Genomic DNA, 24,046 nt, shown 5'->3' with positions numbered 1-24,046 from the left:
GCTCCAGAGCAAGTATGTGCCTCTCTTGCATGGTATTTCCAGTGATTTTTATTCAACTGAAAAATAAGCACACGTGTTAAAGCATTTGTACAATTGAGTTGCAAGTTATCATTTCAGAGTTAGTTTTCTACTCATGAACTGTTTCGATAGATGTAACTGGGTGCCAGCTGTGGGCTGGGTCACTGGATGTCCACTGTCATGCCATGCAAACATTGACATGTGGCACAAACAGAGCTGAAGCAGGTTTGTCTGAAATTCGGATCAACATTCTTGATGTCTTTGTGCATAAAGAGTCCTTCACGTCAGATCAAAACCAGAGCATGGACAGAACACTTCACAGAGATAGACCTCCATGACCAGACCTGGGTCCAGCTTTTATTCTTGTTGCTTCTCCTCTACTTCTGATTTACCTACTCCTCTCTGGCACCAGGTTCTTCCTTAGATATCTCATTTCTCTTCGGTTCCAGCCCTTCTCCTTGACATACATCAGACAACTGGTCTAGTCCTTCCTACTCTCAGTGCAGGTGCACACAGCACAGCATGCACCATCCCACGTCAGCAAACTGCAGGCCAAGCCATGTTCAGCTTCAGGCCAGAACATGTCCAGTGCGGGCGGATGCATCAGAGATACAACCAAGAAAAAGCTGCATGGATAGAGACTAGGGAAGAGAGAGGGCTTCTTCCCTAAGTCTTAACATTTGGACAAATTAGGTTGGAAGTGGAAGCATAACTGAAAAAACCCACATGCATATCTCAACTGAGGTTGCTAAACCTCAAATTCCTTCTTCCAAACATGAACAATATAAACATACTCAAAATAAAAGTTCATCAGAATATTTTAGCATAGGTAAAATATAAGATTTCTCCCCAAAAGCTACTCAGGCATAGCTCAGCCATGTGGGGTGAATTTGTATACCACATGTGAGAAAGAATATTTACAAGGTATATATATAAAAATATTTTGAGACAGACGTATTTGTCAAAATACCATGTTGGAGGTATGCATGCCTATACACACATGTGTGTTGTATACATGTGTTTAAAGAAGGTTCATGTAGGTCTCCGGTCTGGTAAATATCAGCCCACTATACTAACCTCGACATAACTCTAACCAACAGAAAGAAGGATCTCACAGCTTTATACCACTCCTGTTACTGGCAAAAACTGCCAGACATTCACCTCCTTGACTTGCAGTCAAGGCTGAAAATACAGAGACATCACATCTTGCATAGGCAATGATAACATTTCTTAAATTGATTGATTTATCTGGGCTAGAAATTCCGTGCTGAAGGGCAAAGCAACACTGCCTGTTGCACCTGGGACCTTAAGCAAAGCTGTACTCTGAAAAACAACAGCTGAAGTGCCAAGGAGTCCATCTGACCACACGTTTCTACTCAGAGACACCCAGTACATTAGACGAGGCTGACCTACGGGTCCCTGGCAAAATCAGTGTCGATAGTTCTTCAAGATGTTTCCCCTTACACAGCACCAACGAGTTGGTTGTGACTGAAAGAAAGAATCTTCTTCCCCACATGTGATGCAACACGTTAGCAGTATCACATATAACTGAAAGTGCTAATGCTAGAAAAGTGGGGACTGTCACATAGGGTCAGGTCTGATGCTTGCCTTGTCCCAAATCCTGTTTGAGTGAGAGGCCAGCACCAGATGTCTCCAAGGTCAATGATAAGCCTGCATGCTCTAAAGTAACCTGCTGCAAATATAGGAATTTGAGCCAATGCAGGCACAGTGTATTAATTACCTGGATGGCAGCATTTCTCAAGAGATACACCAGGAAGGCAGCAGCTTTAATTAGATACTAAAGCTAGTCACCAGCAAACTGTTTCAACAAGTGCAAAACCCAGACAGAAGCATACTTCATTTTATCAAACTCTTTTCCTTCTACTATTTTTAAGGGAAAGCAGACATCACACAAAAGAAAACTGGCAGTTTTCTTTCAGACCACACTTTTGCTATCAGAGGTATGAGTAATGCAGAGGTGATAAGCATGAGAGTGATCCAAACACATGACTGCATCTTCACACAGATAGTTTTTCATGTTGCTTGTGAGCAAGTTTGCTTTATTGCTAGAAGTCTGTTATCTGATACATTTAATAAACAAAAGTTCTATGTATCTGATGTTCATCAACATTTGCTCCAAAAAACAGGACATTCCCTTTTTGAATATTCAGGGTGTGCACAAAACATATGTATAAACAACGATCTACAGAAAAGGTACATAAAGACTACATAGTTTGTCTAATGATGTTTTGCTATATTAACCCACAGGGAAAACCTAAATTCTTCTTCAGAAAAGGCAACACACCATTCTCTTCTCACTTCTCTGATTCCAACACGCAAGCTTCCCAGCCAAGTAGGTCCTTAGGTACTGTTTGCTGGTGCCACTCCAATCACCAAAAACTCATGACACGGTCGTCAGGTGCCAGCACTTTTTTTGCAACACCAACTACAGGTCCAATTCAACTCCCATTTGTGCTGACCTTAACTTGGGGGAACCAAGAATAAAAAAGAAAGTATCTGTATAAGAACATTATTATCTGTTCCCGTTTCTTTGGCTCTGTTATTTATTACATGGAATCACTTCTTGGAATCGTATCTTTGTGCAACCTTCAACCCACAGGCCTGTACCTTCTTATCTATGCTTTTATTGCCACAAAACATTTAGGCACTTGTCTTGATTTAAAACTCATAATTTTAAGGCAACTTTTAAGGGCTGTTAAGATTTTTCTATATGCAGCAGTAAGCAGGGCACAGAGTGACCGCAGTGACTGCAGGGAGCCATTTCAGGTTTCTTTGCAAGGGGAAGTATACTCAGGCTTGGGCAATGTAGACAATCAATAGAAAAAAAAAAGATTAATTTTCCTCATATTCATGCACAAAATAAATGTACCTGTAAATTTAATTTAATTTAAATTGCCATTCCAGTTACAGCCTCAAGCTCAGGTCCTGGAAAAAAACTATCTTAGAAGCATTTAATTTCTGGTAGGCTCTCTAATTTCTTTCAATTCACAAGCAGTTTGAAGCATTCACATTTGAAGTGATGCCCAGGAGGAAAAGACTTGAAAGATCACTTAAATAAGGGACAAGTTAGTCAGGAAAGGGGCAAAGGGAGGACAAAGCAGCAAACATGGTGCAATAGTCATGATGAAAGGCCACGGTCAAACTCCAGTCAAATTTGCGCAGGCATCTCAAAGAGGGGTTTGTCCAGAAAGGAATTGCGAGTTGGCAGTGGGTTAAGTAGAGCTTTCTGGAGAATGAGTTTTCATGCCTGAAGGTTGATGGGGAGAAGGCATGAAATATTTTCAGACTATCACTAATGGTCAGATCACAGAGGCGCCTGGCAGCAGGGAGGCAAGGACTGGCATGATGGCAGCAGAGAGGAGGTGGTCGGTTAGGTAAGGGCAGGCCATAGGGAGCCTTGAGGTGTGCTGTCCAGGGAAAAGAAGTGACAGCGAGGACACGCGAAAAGACAGGTGATGTGGTGGAAGCAATGTGCTAGGAAAATTATTTCTCCAGCAATTTATTGAGGGAATACTGGAAATAGATTTCGTGTGTCAAAGTCGGAGTAGAAGTTGTATTTGCCAAAGCCTACAAGCTGTCAGACGATCAGATAATTTTGAATCCCCCAAGCCAGCAAGGCCAGAGTTACAGCGATCACATCCTACCTCTACTTGGACAAAGCTTTGTAACTCCTGGCTGTAGGAGTGATTGCTTCCCAGGCTGCCCATACCATCAGTGACTGTAAGGAGACTCACTGTCAGACGGACAGATATTTAGATTTTCGTGCTTGGAGGAGTGAAGTCAGTCACCTAAAGCAGCTAAACAAGCAGCCAGATTTTCAGCATTGTTGCCTGTAACAGCCCAAAATTTGTTGCTCCCCAAAACAAGGCTACTGATTTAGTTTATCTAAATAGGCTTTTTCACTTGGACAGTTAAGGCTTTGCACTGTCCTGAAGACACATTCAATACCCAATGTTGCAGCTTAGACCTCTCAGGAGTCACAACCCTGCTACGTGCTCTGCTTAAGAAATCCAAATCATCTTGTCTGAAACAGCTGAATCTCGTGTTTTAAAACAAATAGTCAGTTCCATGTACCTCCAGGAAAAACATCCTAAAAGCCTGATCTGTTTTCATGTTGGGCATCTGCATTTTTTCCTGGTCCAAAATACAGATTTCCTTTTGTGTTTTGAAACACAGATGCTGAACCTGTGCAGAATCAGTGTCTCAGGAGTTTATCTGCTCCTCATGGTCCTAATCTACAGGAGGTATTAAAAACCTTTTCAAAGTTAAATTTGTTTTCCCTGTCAATGTATTTTTCTATTCACTTTTTATTAGCACTCCTAACTGCTGATGAATGCCCCATTGTGCTTGATGTTTTACAGCCATGATCAGACAATATTCTTTGCTCAAAAGGGCTTATTATCTTGGTTTCATGGCAAGATACAAACAGAGAAATAAAGCACAGATGAAGGATGTGAGGAGTAGTGAAAACGAAACTGGTGAACCATTCACTGTAACTGATTATCACAGATCACTGCCTATCCAGGTACCAAATGCCCTGTGAAATGAGAGTTTAGCATCTCTGTAGCTTTTTTAGAGGTGAACTTGGAATATGGAGTGGCTTGTTTCGCTTCAGCTTTCACTGTAATCTTCACTGCTGGTTGCAGCCAACGTCCGCATGTGTTCAACCTGTGGCTAACACAGCACAAGATGCTGTCTCTCTTGCTGCAATTTCAAGCTTCTCTGAAAGAGACTGATCTGATTTGCTGTACAATTAAAAGATTCCTGCGTATGCCGTTGCTCAAAAATGCCTGTGTCAAGATGCACTGAGCTTGATACATCCTTTTGTACACTGCACACAAACCCATTCAATATCTTGTCCCTCTGCATGCCACCAGCCACAGGGCTGTTCTGGTCAGGAGCAGCAGAAGCTAACTGTTCTTGTCCCTAATCAGGGCCCTCTCATGGGTAAGAGTTTATACGTTTTAGCTACAATCTATGTCAAGCTTTTGTATACAAACCATTTATAAAGGGCTAATGCGTTTTCAACGTTTCAATCAATTGTTAATAATTATTATTTACTGCTAACATCTAACCAAGCAGTACGTTGTTTGTACCTGTGGCATATACTTATCAGTACTATCCTCTGCTGGCACCCTCATAACCATGTTGCTAGGTACTTATAATACTCCCCCCCAAATATTAAACTCTTTCAGAACTACTTGACATGGGCATAAATTGAAACTGTAAAGAATATCCTCTTGCTATTCACAACCCGAATGTAGATTTCATTATTCTACGACTAGCTTGAATGCTGTACTGAAGGAAGGTGTTCCCCATCATCAGCAAGCTTGTATTCCAGTTTGAAATGTGTGTGATGACATTCTTATAAACTGAACATTCGGCTTCCTAAATGAACTTCAATATTTTTCACTTAAAACCAGCGTGCTGAACACTTTAAAGAAATGGTGAGTACTATATTTCCATTTAGTGATTTTAAAAGATTGTATTTCAGTCACTGCTTCTTCTGTCTGTTGTGGATAATTTAGCTTTCACTGTGGGGGGGTCATCTGTGTGGTGAGCTATGAACAGCATGAATGAGAAATTGAGACCTTGACACTTCATTAAGCCACCTCAGTCCGAGAACAGATTTTCCAGTGTCTTTAACATATTCCACGTCAGCTATATCACTCTCACCCAGGACCTTCTCAAAACAGTGTTATTATTTTCAGTTTTGACACATCTAGTGTGTAGTTACTGAAAACCATACTCGCCTGCTTTTGACTTCAGTGATCTCCATTTGACTTCACCTGCCTAATCAGAGCCAGCATTTAGTCCATCTCTGTGGAAGACTTATTCCTTACAGGGACCACAGAACTAACTTTACACGTGGCTTGTTATGAGACACTGAGTCAGCCAAAGCTTTGAGGTGGATCTGCCTTGTCCCTTTCCCTAAAGAAGATCAAAATGTTCGTAAAGCCAGGTATGATCTGAGTAAAATCTAGGCAAATAAACCCAATTTACTAGCAAAGCCCAATTAGATTAGCCCAACCAATTAGTCCAAAAGAAAATAAAAATAGTTTATAATCGACTTTCTCCCTGATTGCCACATTCTGTCAGCAACTCTTGCCTCCAAACTTGCTTTCAGATTAACTTGATGTCTTTCTGAGTTGCTGCAAGCAAGCCTTGCACATTCACCTCTGGTGCTTGTGAAGTTCTTCAGCCCCACCTGAGGCCTGTTGGCATCTCTGAGCTCTTCAGCACAGTCCCACAGTCTATGAGCTGGGCCTCTGGCTCCAGGTAGTGATGTATGGCCCTGCCATGAGCCCTGATGTCCCTTAACAGTCAGGAGCTCCACAAGAGAAGTTGCAATCTCCTTCTGCTTTCTAGAAGGTCTTCCTCACTCAGTCTTCTTGAGCTGTGTCTACACTTACAAGCAGTATGGTATTGTAAGGAGAGATCTGCAGAAACAAATTGGTGCTAGGACCCAGAGTCCACAAGAGATATATTTGGAACAAAGATGTTCTAGAGTGGAGCATCTAGAGCATTTAGGACACTTTTGGAACTGAAGTATTCTACTGTAACTCGAATTTGGTCCCATGGACAGGATACCCATGAGTGGAATGAGCACAGCTTCCAACTGATTTTCATCCAAAAGGAGAAGTTTGCATGCTCTGAGACTGGTCTGTGACGCAAACCAGTAAGTCAGGCAGAGTGGGAGGTCTGCTTCAAGAGTGCTGTCCTGACCTGATCTAAACCAGTAATGTTGCACTGAGGCAAACCTCCTTAATACAATTCTGAATAAAAACAATAAAATAAAATTGTCACATGGCCTAAACCAATTTTGAACATCGTTGTCCAGCAACAGAACTATGGAACCATCCATGAGTTTTGTACAAAAGTCTGGTTTTCTTCCAAGTTGTACAAATTCACACAACTAGAGAATGAGCACAGGATGATTTTATATCAGTTAGAGAATATCTCCTTATAGCCTATTTTGTTGCTTAAATGTGGTGTTGGGACCGTAGAGGATAACATTCTTAAACTGTATGATAAATTCTGTACACCTTTAATGAGGAATTTCCAGTATTGTCAGGAAATACAACTACTGTGTTGCAATTCTGCAACAATACTACCTCTTTTTCTCTGTCTAAGGCAATTTTACCACCCTTAAGAGAAAAAATAGGGCTTAATTTTAAAGATAATTCATATTGCTAGCTTCAAATATTGTGTAAAACACATACCTACTAATCTAAAAGCAATAAACTGAGATTCTCAGTGATGATGCAGGAATTCTGGTATTCCTAGTGTAATATCAGTTATTGTATTCAGCAAAAAAGGAGGAAGTTGAAGATTTTTCTTTTGTTAATCTTTTTCTTATTGCAAGATGCTCAGAAACATTTTGCCTCATCTGGTATGATGCCTCATCTGGTGTGATCAGCTCTGGAGATGAAACTAGAAACTGTAGCCCATGAGCAAATCTGAGACTTAAGAAGATTGAGGAAAGTGGGGAAAGTGGAAAGCAGGAAACCTGATTGTCCATCTTATCTACCCACCTGCCTTCAGATCAGGGCAAGAACTGCAAGTGCGGCCACCTATTTTATAGCAAGCATTACAAATTTAGCCAAGGGTTTTCCAGCGGCACCTAGCTGTCATTAAGCACTTGACAAGTAAAATTTCCCTAGTTTTTTAAGGAGAGTAATTTATCCTGCTGGCAAAATAAAATTAAATAGTAATGATTTTATAATAAATTTAATAGAAAATGCTTTGGGTTTTGCTGTTTTTTCCCCCCACTTTAAAACTGGCTGACACTTTTCAAATATTTATAAATCCATTATTTTATGACTTGATAGAATGTGTTGAAACTTGTACTTAAGGAAGAGTTAAGTCATTTCTTTGACTGGGGCCTTAACAAGTTTGAAACATAATTTTTAAAAGTATAATGTCATTGCAAGAATTTTAATGTGATGACTTACGGGGTTTTATTTGTCAGAAAAGCATTACTGGCATTGAAAATTTGCATACCATACTGAAGGATGAAAAACTCACAAGTCTAATATGAATTAGTTACATCGTCAAAGTGCATTCATAGTAGTGTTTAAAGCAAACTTAGTATTACAACAGTTTAAAAGTCCTAGAGACAGCCATCTATAGAAAATGTGTAGAATATGATCAGTAACGCCACGACTTTTGTCAATGAGCCGAGCATTAATCATACATGAAGCCTGCATTGCTCCTGTGTATACTTTCAGAACATGCTGATGTGCACTGTCGAATTGAGGAGTCTGGGCTACCAGTGTTCCCTCATAGAAACATTATTTCATACAGGCAAATTACCAGCCAAAACTTCTTAGAATACAACAATTTTTAAGCCTTACTGCATTGAAGGATATTGTGGACTACATGCTAATATATATTTGGTGGCATTCTTACATGTATAATTGTTGAGAATCTTACAGCTTTAACTGAATTTGGAAGACTTTTTTTTTAAATCTAAAAAATCTACAGTCCTCCAATAAAAACTACCATTCCTGGAGCCATTAGTATAGAACATGGCAGAACTTGTTTTCTTAGGAAGAAATTCAGGATCCAAACCTTGCAGGAGAAAATGGAGAACTTGCCATTGATCTCCTCCATTTTGTAATCTTGTCTTCGGTGTTGAATTGCTTAAACAAGAAGTTTTCCCTTTTTCATGGGGGTAAATTCAAAAAAACAACTTGGCAGGAGAGCTGCTTGATATCTGACATTTTGAATTCCTATGGGAAAATATGCACATATAAATTATGTGTAATATTTGATTTCCAGTATCATTCTTCAGTGAATATTCAGAATGGAAATGTATGTTTTCAGATGAAACTGTTATTTGTGAGGTATACATACTTGTTGTTATGGTAAGAGAAGAAAGAACCAGCAGAAATTTTCATCTAAGCTTAATTCTCATTGAACTCAATGTATTTTGGCTGACTAGAGAGCTCAGCATCTGAAAACTGGAAAGAACATAGCAAAAGGTCAAATACAGAGAAGTGTTAATGCTTTGGAGAAAGCTGTTGGTGAATCTGCTCAAGTTATTGAAACACAACATAATGACATACTCTTCATGTCCCACTATGAGAGTCTTGTACATTAGAAAGAGAGAGACAAGGTTGTAGCTTCAAAGTATAATAGAGGATAGGAGAGGTAGTGACACAGTAGAGCATCTCAGAGCTTAGAGCCTGGTAAACACATGTAGAGATGAGCTTCTAATGGTAACGGCAATTCACATGTTTGGAAGGAAGCCTAGAAGGTTGCAAACCAGACTGAAAGATAATTCAAACATAACTAAGGGTACTGGTTTGTCTGGGATAGAGTTAAATATCTTCATAGCAGCTTTTTTGGTGTTTCAACTTGTGACCAAAACAGTGTTGATAACACTGGTGTGTTTTACCTATTGCTGAGCAGGGCTTGCACAGTGTCAAGGCCTTTTCTGCTTCTCACACCACCCTGACAGCGAGTAGTAGGGGGTGGGCAAGAGGCTGGGTGAGGACACAGCCGGGACAGCTGACCCCACCTTGCCAAAGGGATCTCCCTGACCATATGATGTCCTGCTCAGCAATAAATGCTGGGGGAAAGAAGGAGAAGGGGAAGGACATTCACAGTTACGGAATTTGTCTTCCCAAGTACCCATTACATGTGATGTAGCCCTGCTTTCCTGGAGATGGCTGAACGCCTGCCTGCTGATGAGAAGCAGCAGGTTAATTCCTTATTTTGCTTTGCTTGTGCATGCAGCTTTTGCTTTAACCTGTTAAGTTGTCTTTATCTCAAGCCACTAGTGTTTTGCACTTTTACCCTTCCAATTCTGTCCCCCATCCCACCAGGGGAGTGTGAGCGAGCTGCTGCTTGGTGCTGAGATGCCCACCGAGGTTAAACCATGACACTAAGCCAAAGCCTGGCAAGACCAACATGCAGGAAGCAAGCAAGATGAAGTCTTGATCTGCTCTGTAAATGAGACTCACTAATAGTTTTATACAGGCTGCAGCAACATAGACAAGCTAACTTTTTCCCTAGCTAAGGTTGCAAATGTAGAATACCCTTGGCTAGAGAGGGCCCTTTTGTTTCCATGCACGCTTACTTAGATCTGGAAGCTGTACATCACACCGAGCCTCTTAGCAGGGCTGAGTTTTGTTATACAGCCTCCCAGACTGAGCTTGCTCTCTCCAACAGACTCAGGTCTTTCTAAATGTACCTATGCAGACGTGTCGAGAAAAACACCTTTGCTCTTCACCAGATTCTCAGCTAGAAAGAATAAGCCTGTCTTTGTGGACTTATATCGATAGGGTTTTATTGCAAGAAATATCTTTCTCTCTGCTTACAATTAGCAAGGAATCCTGCAACAGGATCCTACCGTTCTATTGCTTGATGCTGTTCTGCTGTTTCTACCATGAATGCTAAATTAATTGCTCTCTCAGGAAGTGCAGTTCTCTCAAGCAGCTCTGGCTCTCCCAATTTTCTCCCTCTATCATATATAGGTTGTCTGCCCAAAATCTGTAATCACAACAGTAGATGAAAAAAGTCTCAAACCCTGCATTACAGTCTAGCCAGACTATGTCATTAGCACTTGAGTCAACGTTCCATGCTAAAATACGTGATTTTCTTTGTGCATCCTCAGACTGTCATCATCTTCAGTGTGGGATTTCAGTCCAATATTTGAGCTTTGTAATATCTCCAGATTTACAAGGGTGCACATGACACAGCTGCCTCTCTGCAACACAAGCTCATTCTGAACAGGGTGTAGTATTTAAATGAACAAACATTTCGGATCTCAGGGTAGCCTAGAGAGGCTGTGTGAATGTTTACATGGCTAATGAGAATAGCGTCATGGCCCTAAGAGCACCAATAGCCTTAACTGCCCTGAATAACTTCATCTGGGGCCCCCACCACATACTCTCTGTGCAAGGACCTAGGAGTCCTGTTTAAGCTCAGTCCCAGGGCCCAAAGCCTTGCCTGAGCTCACCATGAGGGAGCAGCAGGAACGGGGACTGTCCCGCGCAGCAGGGATGGGACAGGGTGCAGGACCTTGTCGACAGGCAGGCTAAGGCTGGTGGCAGCAACAGGCTGCTGCCAGCCCAGGGACAACCAGAACAGCGCAAGGGGACAAGAGTGGCCAGGGTCACTCCGTCAGGGGACTGGGGTTAGGGCTGGGCACAGGAGCTCACTGGAGTCAGGTGAGGCTGCTCAGGATAGAGCAGGCCATTTCGTGCCCTCAGAACTCTGACAAATAGAGGGGCTCCACTGTATATTGCTCATTTTCTTTGCGACTTATTTCTCCAATTAACTACTTCTACAGTCAAAAACTGCATACAGGATGTATTCTCATCCTCATAATCAGTATTGTCCCATCAGAGATGACTGCTCCCCATGAAGTCCAATGACTGCAATAGAGAAAAGGGCATAAGAGCCCTGACCAACTTAAGCAACCATAAGAAATTTATTAGTAAAGTTTGTTTTTATCATCTCCCTTTTATAAGTGTTTAAAATCATATCCTATTTCACAACTAGTATTGATGCCACCAAAGTCAGCTGAAACTCAAAGGGGGAGGTATATATTTTAAAGACTGGGCATCACAATGTAATGATACAATGTATAGACTTGATAATTTTATGGGGGAAAAAAGTGCAAATCTGTCCTCTGTAGGAAACCAAAAACAAAAGAAGAACTTGCATATGGAGAGGGAGTAAGGTTTTCTTTACACTGAATTTATAATCTGAGCCAGAGCAATGTGAAAGCAGATTATCACACCAACTCTGTGACTGCTCTAAGCCAAATGTCACCTTTATTGTGCATAGAGGAGACTGACCACAGCCCAGGTTCATCAGACTAGGGTTAGAGGAGAACCTGATGAAACTAAATTAGTAATTAAAATAATAGTAACACAAGCCTGCCGCCAATCACTGTAATTTATTTTATATTAAAAAAATCTTATTTGCTTAACGCTTGCCTCACATCCATGTCTACAACACTTCTATTCCCCATCCAGTCCTACAAGAACAACCACACTTTTATTTGTAGTGGTTTTCTGTGTGTTATGAAGGGCAAGAGTTCAAAAATCCCATGGAAACATACTAAAATGGACTAGATCATGCTGCTGAGGCTCCCCGTACTTCTCTTTGAACAGAGAGATGGTTCATTCCTCTTTTACCAACACAAAGTTCACCATACAAAGTGGGGAAAAAAAAATCAAAATGTAACCCAGTCAAATTAGGGGTCCCTAGCCAGGTCCCAGCCTCTCAACCAGTTTGCTGGTGGCCCTAAGGAGGAGATCCAGCACTCGGGCCAAGGGAGTGATGATGCACTGCCACACCACACCTGATCCAGGCAACAGCAAGGCTGAATGCTCGGACTCACTAAAGGGAGTATACACAGATTCTGTGTGTTAACTAAATTTATGACATGCCTGCCACTGTGGTTTACTCAACATCGTGATGCACCTTCAGTCAAGTGTTTCCATATTCTTTTATAGAGCCTGCAATGCCTACCGGAGTGGCTTTGGGAAGGCGGTGGCCTGCTGCTTTAGATATGCGTACTTTGTTGCACAGCAACAGCTACCATCCCAAAGCACAGCTGTCTTTTCCACCCCTCTGTCTCACAAATTTATCAGCTAGGACTGATTGAAACTCAGCAAATGTAGCTGGCAGTGGCAAACCAACAGTGAAGCAGAACATGTAGAAATTGAAACAGGACTCATAGGGAAAATTTTATTATTGCAAAGGGTGAGCATAGCTTACACACAATCGTAAACAAGTATCTCAGGCCCTGACTTGCTGTATGACAGTAAAATGTGCTTCTCAGTTCGAGCAGTTTGAAAGCCAGCAATAAGCCGTCATCATTTCATTTTACTGTGCCTTGTCAATTTGTCAAGCCTGTATTTCCCAGCAGATGACACAACCCATTTTATAGAACCATGGAGCTTACCAGGAATCCAGACACAGCCTGGCCTGCCCTGTTCTGCTACATTTTCTTTGGATTTTCACCAGCAGTGCACATCATTGACAGCGAGGCCCTTCGCAAGAAATTAATCCACTGAAACCCCCCTGAAGTAGTTGGAAACTGCCCTGGTTAACGGCCCCGGTTACTGGCAAGGCTTGTGCTGGACTACAATACACACTGATGTTATTTTCCTGCTACCTCCAGTCTGCTACAGACTCTGCCCTGCACTGTGTTACCGGTTTGTTGCATCCGTATTAAAGACTAGATTGCCTGAATTCTCCATCACTATACTCCAAACCCATGAGCAAGAAGGGGAACACACCTTTTATGCAAAACCAGGAACTTCTTTTTAGTTTAATCAAACTCTAAGCCATTTAATCAAATAACTATTTTAAATCCAGTTACAATGATACTTGCACAGGTCAAATGAAATACAGCTAAAAACACCACATACACAGACTTCCTAGAACCTAGCCCTTTCTCTGGCATCGTGCCCACCCTCGCACCGCCCCTCTCGGTGTGAACATCGACGGCTTCAGGCCGTGGGCAAGGAGTTACAGCACAGTCAGCATCTCCTCTCTGGGAGGAGTGGGATGTCAGTTCTTCCTTCTCAACCCAGGATCTGTGCTTGGGGTCATTTTTCTGTTTGGTAGCAGCACTTGCACTCTGCTCTTTCTTACTTGGTCTGTGATACCATGTTTCAGCCACGTTTGCGTGTTTAAGCTATGGTATGAGTTTATTCTTTTTTCTCTTCCTTTACCACTGGAACTGGTTTTACCCAGATGCCAAGGTTCCTTTCCTTTGATAACCAATAACTGACTAGTGCTGAGCTGTTTGTAGTCGTGGGTCTGCTGATATCATCCTGTGCCTGTGCTTTAAAGCTCCCGCTGTGATCGCATGCGTGTGGTCCTCTATGCTGCGTTTTATCTGAGAGTCAGAGATAATTCATTCTACATATAGTAACTGCTTGCTGTTGTTATAAGTACACATACCAGTAAGTGTCACGTCCTACAACTGTACAAAGCTAAGCAAAGACTAAAACAAGGTCAGTAATAGTTATCTGGTCATTAAGTAATTACTGTTGCAATGAAACAAGTTAAAACAAAGCTTCAAGGAAACCCAACACATCCAAACCTTCCAGAAATGCTTTTTGGTACAAGCAGAGAAAGGAAGAGAAGCATCTAGCTCACCTCTCATCATCTGAATGGAAAAAAAGAGATATAGGATACAGAAATAATCAGTCCTCAAAGGACTCCGTGCTCAGGCATTCCCCAGGAGTGGAAAGACACTTGCACATGCAGTAGGATCAGCTGGAGAAAGAAATTCTGCAGACGTTGAAAGAGCAGGACAGGATGTCTGTTTCTATTAAAATTAGATGGGAAGAGTTTAAAATCATGCAGAAGAGTCACAGGGCCTTTCTCACCAGTGGTATTCACTGCAATACAATATATGAAGTCCAGGTCACCCCCCTCCCAGGCAAAGAAGCAGCTGGTCAATTTAGCGGCTGCTCTGTTGCTTCTAGGTCTCCGAAAGATCTTACGGCCCGCGAATGTGACTGGCAATGAAACCCCAGGGCTCTCTACAACAGATGTTCCTAGTTCCTCTAGCAAGGGAAATGGTGGCATAAGGTTTAATCTTGAAGGGAAGGTCAGGCCTTGCTCGCTCCTAATTCTCTGGTGATCCAGTCCAGAATGGATTCATGTTGGGCACTCCAAGCGGTTGTGTTCCCAAAGCCCCTTTGCTGCTCCTGTGCCAAGTTTGAACAGTGCAGTTAATTGATGCTTGGAAAACTTCTTTCTCTGTGCTTTTTTGGTGTCTGAATATTAGCTAGAGGGCATGAGAAAATCTCAGTGCCTTCCTAGCAAGGCTCAGAGCGGCTGGCTGATCTTTTCATATGCATTTAAAGGCACTGTAGAAGACAGCTCAGACAGGCCCATATTGCTGTACCTCTTGTAGGAACACCACACTAGGCGTCATACTGCGCTCTTACATTCCTCAGAGGCTAAAATAGCTAGTAGCAGGTCCTACCTTTCAGCTACACATGATAATACCTATCAGGTTCAGTGCACTGCCATTCTAGCTCTGCAGCAGAAATGACAAAAGAGAGGAAAAGGGTTTCACAGAAAGCTTTGAAATGGAAAATCCTTAGCTTACAAAGTGGAGCAATTTAACATTCTTTTGCTTTGCTTTGTTTTTTTTTGTGCGGGATTACTTTTTTGAAACTTTTGTCTCAATTATTCAGTTTGCTTCTATTCCTTTTCTTTTCACCACTTGTGACTGGCGTGGTGACGAAAAACCCCCTTTACTAATTTGGGAATTTTCTAACAACAAGAAATCCCCAAACATTTTGATGAAATAAGACTTTGTTGTTCTTTCTATTTTCTTAAAGAGATGAACCCCTTCTGTATATTTACTGGCATGGTCCTGGAGATTCAATCCAAAATGTGAACAGAACAAAGGAGCCAGGGTGAGGATAAGAAATCATGTTCATACATTTGGTATGAGGGTCTCCAGCTCTTCCACTCCAAATCAGTTGCTGGCGGCCCCTACTGCTTGCTGTTACCTCCTTTGACCTTCTCTTAATCTCCAGTTTTCCTCTTACTGATACAGCTAAGAAAGTGGCACTTTTCAAATCCAAGCACTCATATGGCATTTATTGTGTCATGGCTACTATAGATGAGCATACATACATATATTTAGATATAGTACTCACTCCCAAAGCTCATTATTTTCTAACTAAGGATCCTTCAGGCTCCAGTCCAACTCTAAACTCGCAGCTGCAGCAACCGTTGCATAGCACATTAGTCAACCGTCCTTCGCTTTTTGGTTCCAAGAGAAAAATTAATCACTACAACAAATCTCCAATTGCTTAAATTGGAGATTACACCCGGAGGTTCCTGTTGCCCTCCTTTTGTTTTACTCCTGGGGCACGTCAAGACTGCTAACTACATTTCTAGGAATAGAATTAATTGCATGGGCCAGAGAAAATATTTCAAATCTATTTTTCATATGATGGGGAAAGCTTCTCTGTAAATAGCAAAGGCCTCACTCCTTGGGCTTGGAAAAACATCCTTCTGTTGCAAGAGCAGAGGACTTCGAGAAGCCTTCAATACAGATAACCTTGAAGGTTTCAATGAAAACAAACCATGACCCCATACAGTAGCAATCCACACAGTAGCAGAATGTGAGGTTTTAAATCTGGGAGGAAAGGATACTCATGAACACCTGTGCCAAAGGCTACAATGAAGAGTATATTTCAGCTGATTTGGAATATCTTTTCTGACAAATCCATGTTTTCAGGCTTTCCCCATGGCTATACACTATTTTCTGACCGGAAAAATTAAGACATTATCTCACCGGACATACCTGGAGGTAATTTGCCCTACCTTCAAATGCTGAATCTTAAGGAACATAGATCTCCAGGTAACTTTGTAAGTAGAGGAAAAGGGAGAATAACATGATAAAGCAAATTCTATAAAAGAAACAGAGCAGGTTAATGTAAATCAGCATTGGAAATTGGCTCCAGCCAATCATTGAAAATCAGATTAATCTCTTGTATGGGCAATTAGCATCCTCAGCTCGTCAACCAAGCCTATTCATATAATAACCTGCTTACATATCCAGATAGAGAAAACATCTCTCTGACACAGGACTGCTCCGCTCTAGAAAGCTACTTTTGCAGAGCCTCCTGCAATGTGCAGCTAACTGGTTCAGTTCTGGGACTCAGCTTACCCCCAAGTCACATCTGAATGCAGTGAAGACACTGCCACAGCCTGACCCAATACACTTCAAGCTACAGAGATGCCAGCTGGCAAACACCAGACAAATGAAGATTCTTTCTCCGCTGAACTAGAACACGATTATCAAACCAAAGCTTGCTACAAAAACTGGAGACTGACACATTTACTTCTGTGCAATTCATACACCCACCCTACGAACAGCAACAAGCTCCAGTCACGTGTCCAACCAAACCTGGACACATTTCAAGCAAGCCAGCAAAAATTAGGAGACAGAATTATGGATAAATTTAGATTTAAATTTATGTATCCTGAAACTTCTGCAGCTGTATTATCACCTTCTCTTTTCAGTTTCTATCCCACTAAGCCTTTTCAAATGCCCCAGGCAGAGTTTGGCACCAGGCCATAGCCTGATGCGTAATGGAAGCACTTCATAGCTATCTGTGCACTACCAGTTGCAACACTGGGGACTCAGTGCGGGAAGACGAAAACAGAGCAATTCTGTGTATAAAATGATGAAAATGAAATCAACCCATAGGTGCCTCAGATGAGCAAAATGCAGAAAAACAAAACATCATGAGCAGAACTCCTGTGGTCTTAGGAAATCACATGCAGACATTTTATAGTGAATTTTTATCCTGATTCTATGCATTAAGATTTGCTCTTTGCATATGTTGCAGAAAGTTTCTTCTGCTTAAAAAAAGTGCAAATGGCTTCTCACTGTGCCTCAAAGGAGTTGTGACTCTCACACTGGACTGAACTGCTCAGGGAGGGGGCAAGAAATCCATTTTCCATGAAATTCATATCTACAAGAAAAGTGATAAAAGAGTGAGGTTGCAGAAAGCCAAGTCTGTATATTTGCCATGGAAACAGCAGTTATAAGAAACACAGTGATGGGAGGAATATCAGCTATCACTTCAGGCTGATTTTTCCAGAATGCAGACATAGAAAACTGTAAGTTGGTCGTGATGCAGCTTGGTAGACTTGCCAGCTCTATTAGCTTGGTAAGTATGGTTCATTTCTAGCTGCTACTTTTGAAATGTTCTAGGTATTCTTTACTATATTCAGGGAACACAAGCAATGAAATGGAAAGGAGAAAGCAAAGGTGGAAAGGGTTCTCACCTCACTGTGGACTCTCACCTCATTTTTGTGAGGTCAGCAGTAGCCCTGCTGCATATTCAATTTACCCATTTGCCTGTTTCTTTGCATCCTGGCACAGGGACACAGTAGAAGGAAGGAAAGGGACTTCTTTGGAGCCCCCCTGGAGACAAAGCAGTGCAGGCCTTATTCTGGTGTTCTGCTTTTTGAAGTTTTTTTGTTTCTTCCTTGCCAGGAAAAGCTTGACATTAAAAGCACGTCCAAGCTCTAAGAAAGCTTAATCAATATTGCAAATCCAAATTTTAGCAAGGGGTTCAATTTCCAGAACTGTCTTCCAGAACTCCTTCTGTAGTTGTTTTCTCTCTGTTCTTTGCCTCTTACCGTTTTCCTTTCCTTTCGACTCCCTGTTCCCCTTCAGACACCTCTCTCTCACTTCATTATTCCCTTCTTTTTGTTACCAAAGCTGTAGTGGAAGCATCGCCCTTCTCCTCCCTGCTGATAGGACAAAACCACAGCCAAACCAAGCAACCATTTTTGCCAAAGGAGAGAGACACACATGCTGAAGGAAGTCTATTAGCCCTAGACTCTGCAAAACAGAGACAATTCACGCTCCGGAGGAATTAGCAGCACTCAGTGACCTGCCCATGATAAGAATGCCAAGGAGTTTGATTGCTTCCAATGTTCAGGTAGATGCTGCTCTTCCCGTCACTTGCAGCCCCACTGTTCAGGAGGGTTGATGACTCCTTGTGGAGCCACCTTCAGCTGTGAGAAAGCAGCCCAGCCCAGACGTGAATGTGTGCTACCAACAGAGGAAATATTTACTGCTTTAGTCTTTTGTCAAAGCCCTGGCTTCCTTCTAGTTTCCGCAGAAAATTGTTGATCAATGTACTACAGAATAAGCCAGCATGGGAGCTTGTCAGTGGTTATCTCTAGCAGCACCAGTTTGTTTTTCACAGGGTGTTGCTAACGAAGCTTTGTCAGTAGCAGATATGTGTGGGTATTTCATACTAACAGACAGATGAAAAGTGCATCCAGGAAGTTTCTGTCCTTCAGAAATGATTACTTAGTCCCCAGCCCGCCACACTCTCCTGAAGGTAAAGTCTTGACTTCTGGGGCTAGCCAAGCTTTTCTTAGTGTTGGATTTAAAGCCTATATTAGTAACTGTTGCTTTCCTACTTCTTTTGCTGATTTCTTGGCACTTGGGAACGGTTTGGTCTCCAGAATAGTGTGAGCATTCCCTAAGCTAAACTGTCTTTTAGCATCATCTCCTAGAGGCTGCTAAAAGAGGCTACAATGCTCACCAAAGATCGGTGGCTCCATCACACTTGGGAGGCAGTACAGGGAAGGAAATGGCCAGGGTTAGAGCTCTGCACCATCGAGTGCAGTTATTTCTTTTGTTCTAGGAAAATCCCAGTGTTCTTTGACATATTTGCATATCAAAATCATTTCTAGAAAGGAAACTTTAAGAACAGCTCACATGTTTGGTTTTTTTTTTAGAAGTAACCCAGACCATTGCTAATTCCCACTTACCTGACGCCAGCTTTGCCCTAAGGATAGGCTGAAGTTACAGCAAAGCAGAGACCAGTCTTCATCAGCTGCCACAGTTTCCACATAGAAGATGTTTTCAATATATAAATGTCTCTGAAGGTTAAAAATAAACTCACAGGCAAAGCAAAAGAATATATTGAAATATACTTTAAAATCACAGCTATTACATGATAATTCATCAAAGGTATACTCAAATACTGTAGGGTATTTTTTTTTTGATTGGTTTGATCAAAGGTGATGCTGATGATGGAATATGACTGTCTGCCTTAGCTGGATCCAAATTGCAGCTGAGTCATCAAAATTACAAAGAATTCATGCTGTAATAACGTAAAACTTCACATACTGACATTTAAACAGAAAATCCCTCTGCCTACATAAAGTAATGATTTTTCCTGTTACTACTGTTCTAAGCAAAACAAGACTCAAAGGATTTATTTTTTGAGAGGGACAAAGTGGTTTGTATTATGTGACCAAAACAAACCTGAAGAAATCCTATTGATTTATTGAATCTTATTTTGGGTGTAAAATTTGAACTTCCTGGATTGACTTTTATGGAGAAATATTCTTGTCTAAGTGCACAATGATTATAACCAGTAAAATGTAGCCACTTTGACATGATGACATCTCTCATATTGTGTCCTTTTGATTCATGCTAACCAGCCATATACATTGGATACCAGCTCTTAACTTAAAATAAAAGAAATAAGGGGATTCAGAATTGCTCAGAAGCCTTGAGTCTGCTTTTGGAACTTACAGGGGAAATGTTCTGACAAGAACAAGAGACTTTCTTTTCTGATATAGAGGGGTATTAGAACTCTGCCTATAGCTTGATCAGAATTTTCTGCATCATGGCTGGGTGACTACAGAGAGGATTTCTTCTTCCTGACCCTAATGTGCCTATTTTCGCTTCCCTAGTGTCTCCCTGTCCTGTCTGTACAGGAGAGAAGAAAGCAAAGTGGCTATTTCACTTAAATTCAGCTTCCAGAGGTAATGGAAGCAATGTGAAAAATTATGTCAGACACAACTGTGTTTTATGTGGGACAAAGGAAAGCCGAATTGTCCCAGCAGTAGGCACACCAGTGGAAGCAAGTGCTGTTCAGTCACAGCTTTCTCACACAGAAACTGTCCTTTTTTATCCATATCACTTGTGACACTAGGTGCTAAGCAGGCATTCAGCCCATGGTCTGAGCAGCATTTTACAGCTGTTGTCATAGCTGCCAGCATAGGGAGAGAAGATGATCTGGCTGTGCAGTCTTGGACAGTTCCGGGGTGCCAAGCCCCTACGGATTTGCACTACTCTGACTAAGGCTGGAAATAGCTTTACTAGTAGTAAACCCCAAGGATTAAGGATTACAGAGAACAGTGAGACAGACCATGGCTGTGTAGCAGAGGTGAGCACACAGAAGTTATTAAATAATCTGGAGAATCAACAGTAGCCCTGCCAAAGCGGCTGTACAGCCTGCTAACTGCAGAAGAGAGCAAACCTAATGCTCCCTTTACAGTGCTTGGGGAGATCTGAAAGTCCCTGAAGATGGTTCAAGTTATTCAATGAGATGAGCAAGGATTTGTCTGAAGTCACACTGTTGAGTGTGTGCCATTAGCAGATGTTAAACATAAAAGTGTTTCTAAAATCCCAGCCTTTGGTCAGCTTACTCCTCTTCAGTAAAGTACTTGCCTTATTTGGAGACCCACAGCTGTGGCCCTGAAAATAAATACTATTCTTTCTTCCACAGTACCAAACAGGGATAACTCTTTTGTGAGCAGAAGGGTACTTCTCTTTTATGTAATGTATCTTGGTGATTTAAATGCCCAGCAGGAGCCCAGTTGCATCTTTTGACCCCATTGCTACCTCCCAGGAAACTGCTGTTTTTACCATCCTGTGCTCTCGTGGGAGAAGAAACACCCTCCATCCCCTGTTGAATTGGCCAATATATATAAGTTTAGAGTCATTGGGTGAAAGAATATGTGTACAACAGCAAGCATGAGTGTAGACTCCGGGGTGGACACTTAATATAGACTGGGAACTTCAGGTCCAGCTTCTGCTCCAAGGTCAACTTTTAAATTTTACAATAAAAGCCCAAGAGGTCAGACCAACATTCAGGGATTTCAATAACAGTGAGACACGGCCAATAAAAAACAGTGGTGTCTATGGATTTGTGCATAAGGGAGTAAGCAGCATGTGGAGTGGAAGTTTTCAGGATAATTTTGAACCTATTTCTACCTAAGTTTCACCAAAGCATCCAAATGCTTATTCTTTTCTAGGTTCAATTTGCACTGAGACGAGTAGCACTTGGATGTGAACTCATGCTGAAACATGATTTATAATGAGCTTGGGGTTCAGATTCAGCATGCAGCAATCTGAAAATGGATATTCTGAGTTTCTTACAGTCCCAAGACTGTTTTGCTAAAGAAAATCAGTTTGAAACAATTTTATCTTTTAATCAACAGCCCAGATGTACTAATAAAATCATATTAACAATAAGTTTTCATTTTGGAGTACTCAGACAGGGAAATGAACACTGTTGTAATGAAATCCGCCAACCACCAAAAGCCAGACTCTTCCACACTGCTCTTCTCTGCACTGGTGGAAATCTGCAGTTGCTCCCCTGACTTTAGAGGAAGAATTAACACTTGCAGCAGACTAACTTAAAGTAGAATCCAAGCTTTGGTTGTTATTAGGCTCTCTGACTGTATAAATAAACACAGTATGCAGCTGCTGTGACTGTTTTTCTTTAAAGCCAGCTTGCATTTAATTTGCAGATATGGTCAAGACTAATTTACTCCTCATTTTATCTTGGGATTTCCAAAAATTTGGGATGACAAATGCTACTTCAGGTAATGGTTTTAATTTAAAATCTCAAATATAGAGCTCAAAAAGAGGAACGCTCACATGAAATAGCTTATGTCAGCCTTTAAATGAGATCGCTCTTCAGATTTTCTCCTGTGTCCTACATTCAAAGGCCATTTACAGATTTTCAGTATGAATAAGAAAAAGAGAAGGGAAATAAAGCCTCCAAAAGGGAGCACAACTACATTTCTTTTCTAATATTGTATCACAAAATTGCATCTGTTTTACTTGTACAGTAGAAGCCTACACTTTACCAAGACAATAAAACAGAAAAATAAAATCCTAGCAAATGGAAAACTCAAACCTTTAGCACACCTAAAAGGCCAGACTATCACCTCGAAACTGAAAGCAAGACACTATTGTCCAAATTTTTCAAAGCACGAGCAGCCATCACAGAGATTCACTTGACTACAACAAGAGCTAGTGGTTTATCCTTGATGTTTGTTTGGGTTTTTTAAAGTATCTTCTGAAAAGAGCTGCAAGTCATTTACTAACTTTTCCATAGTGTCACTGTTAATTATCAAACATCCGTGGAACGGGGATTTTGATTCTATTGTAGAGAAAAGATCATCCCCAAATGACATGAAAGATGCCCAGGAGACACTGTTCTGTTCCCAGGTGTGTAAGGCTGCTTTCACAGACACTCGGTCCATAGCCCTTAGTGCTGCACTTGTGTCAGTGGCTAGAGGCTTTTTGAACAGGTTGACAACACCCTCTCAGATCTCTTTGGTTCCTGACAGGTGTATTCAGCTGCTGCTTTGTCCCTACTTTAAAAATTCATGTTACATTTCTCTATGCAATTTCTTCAGAAATTACCTTTTCCCATTCTTTTCCTTGAACAAGAAACTAACTCTCCTTAGTCTCAGAGAGCTGGAGAACGGTGGTAGGGGAAGAAATATTCCTTTTCCTCTGACTGCAATATTCAACCTTACTTCTACTAAGAGTAATTTCATAGAGTAATATAGATTGGAAAGGACAGGCAAAGGTCATCTGGTCCAAAACCCAACTCAAAGCAGGGCTTAGAGCATGGTGCTCTGTGTCTTGTCTAGTTGGGTTTTGAATGTCTCCAGGCATGGAGATCCCACAACCTCTCTGAGTAACCTGCTCCAGTATTCGTCTACCCTGCTGGTGTAAAAAACTGTCTTTACTCTTTATACTGAATAACCATCTCCTCAGATTTTTTCTGCCCATAAGGTTCCAAATATTATGTTTAGGTTGCACTTAATACTGTTGCAGAATAATATCAATTGTAGTTAATTACTTGTAAAAGTATGCAATAAAAGGGAAAGGATGGACTCAGTGATTCAGGATATTCCTTTCAGTCTCGTCTATGGGTGTGATTTGGATTTTAGAGGTATGGATTTAGAGGTTCATAAATATGGATCTGCATGTGAGCTAGGTGTCTAAACTCCGGTTACAGTCAGTGGGGATCTAGGATGGGATTCAGTTGCGCCTGTGTAAGCTTTTAACATCATTTGAAATGCCCTAAAGTATCCTTCCACAGAAGGGCACGTGTCTCCCATAGATCAAATGCCACATCTGTCAGGCCCACGGAGGTATTTCTCGTACCCTGGAGTATCTGAAATGACACCAGACACCTACGGGCAATGCTGTAGAAATAGTTCATATACATTGTTGATTGAACTGCAGAAATGGGATAGGACATAAACAGCCAGTGGCCTACAGGTAAATGATAACATTCAAAGGCTTGTGGTACAACAATGAATACAGTGTGAACCTCTTCCTTATCATGTCCCCACTTATGGCAGCAGTGTGCTTAAAAACTCAAACAAACAGAAGACACAGCAAACTTTCAGCTTTATGTAGCACACC

This window comes from Opisthocomus hoazin, chromosome 5, assembly GCF_030867145.1.
Source record: "Opisthocomus hoazin isolate bOpiHoa1 chromosome 5, bOpiHoa1.hap1, whole genome shotgun sequence".
NCBI lineage: Eukaryota > Metazoa > Chordata > Aves > Opisthocomiformes > Opisthocomidae > Opisthocomus > Opisthocomus hoazin.
The sequence above is the reverse complement of the archived record's forward strand: the minus strand, read 5'-3'. Positions refer to the sequence as shown.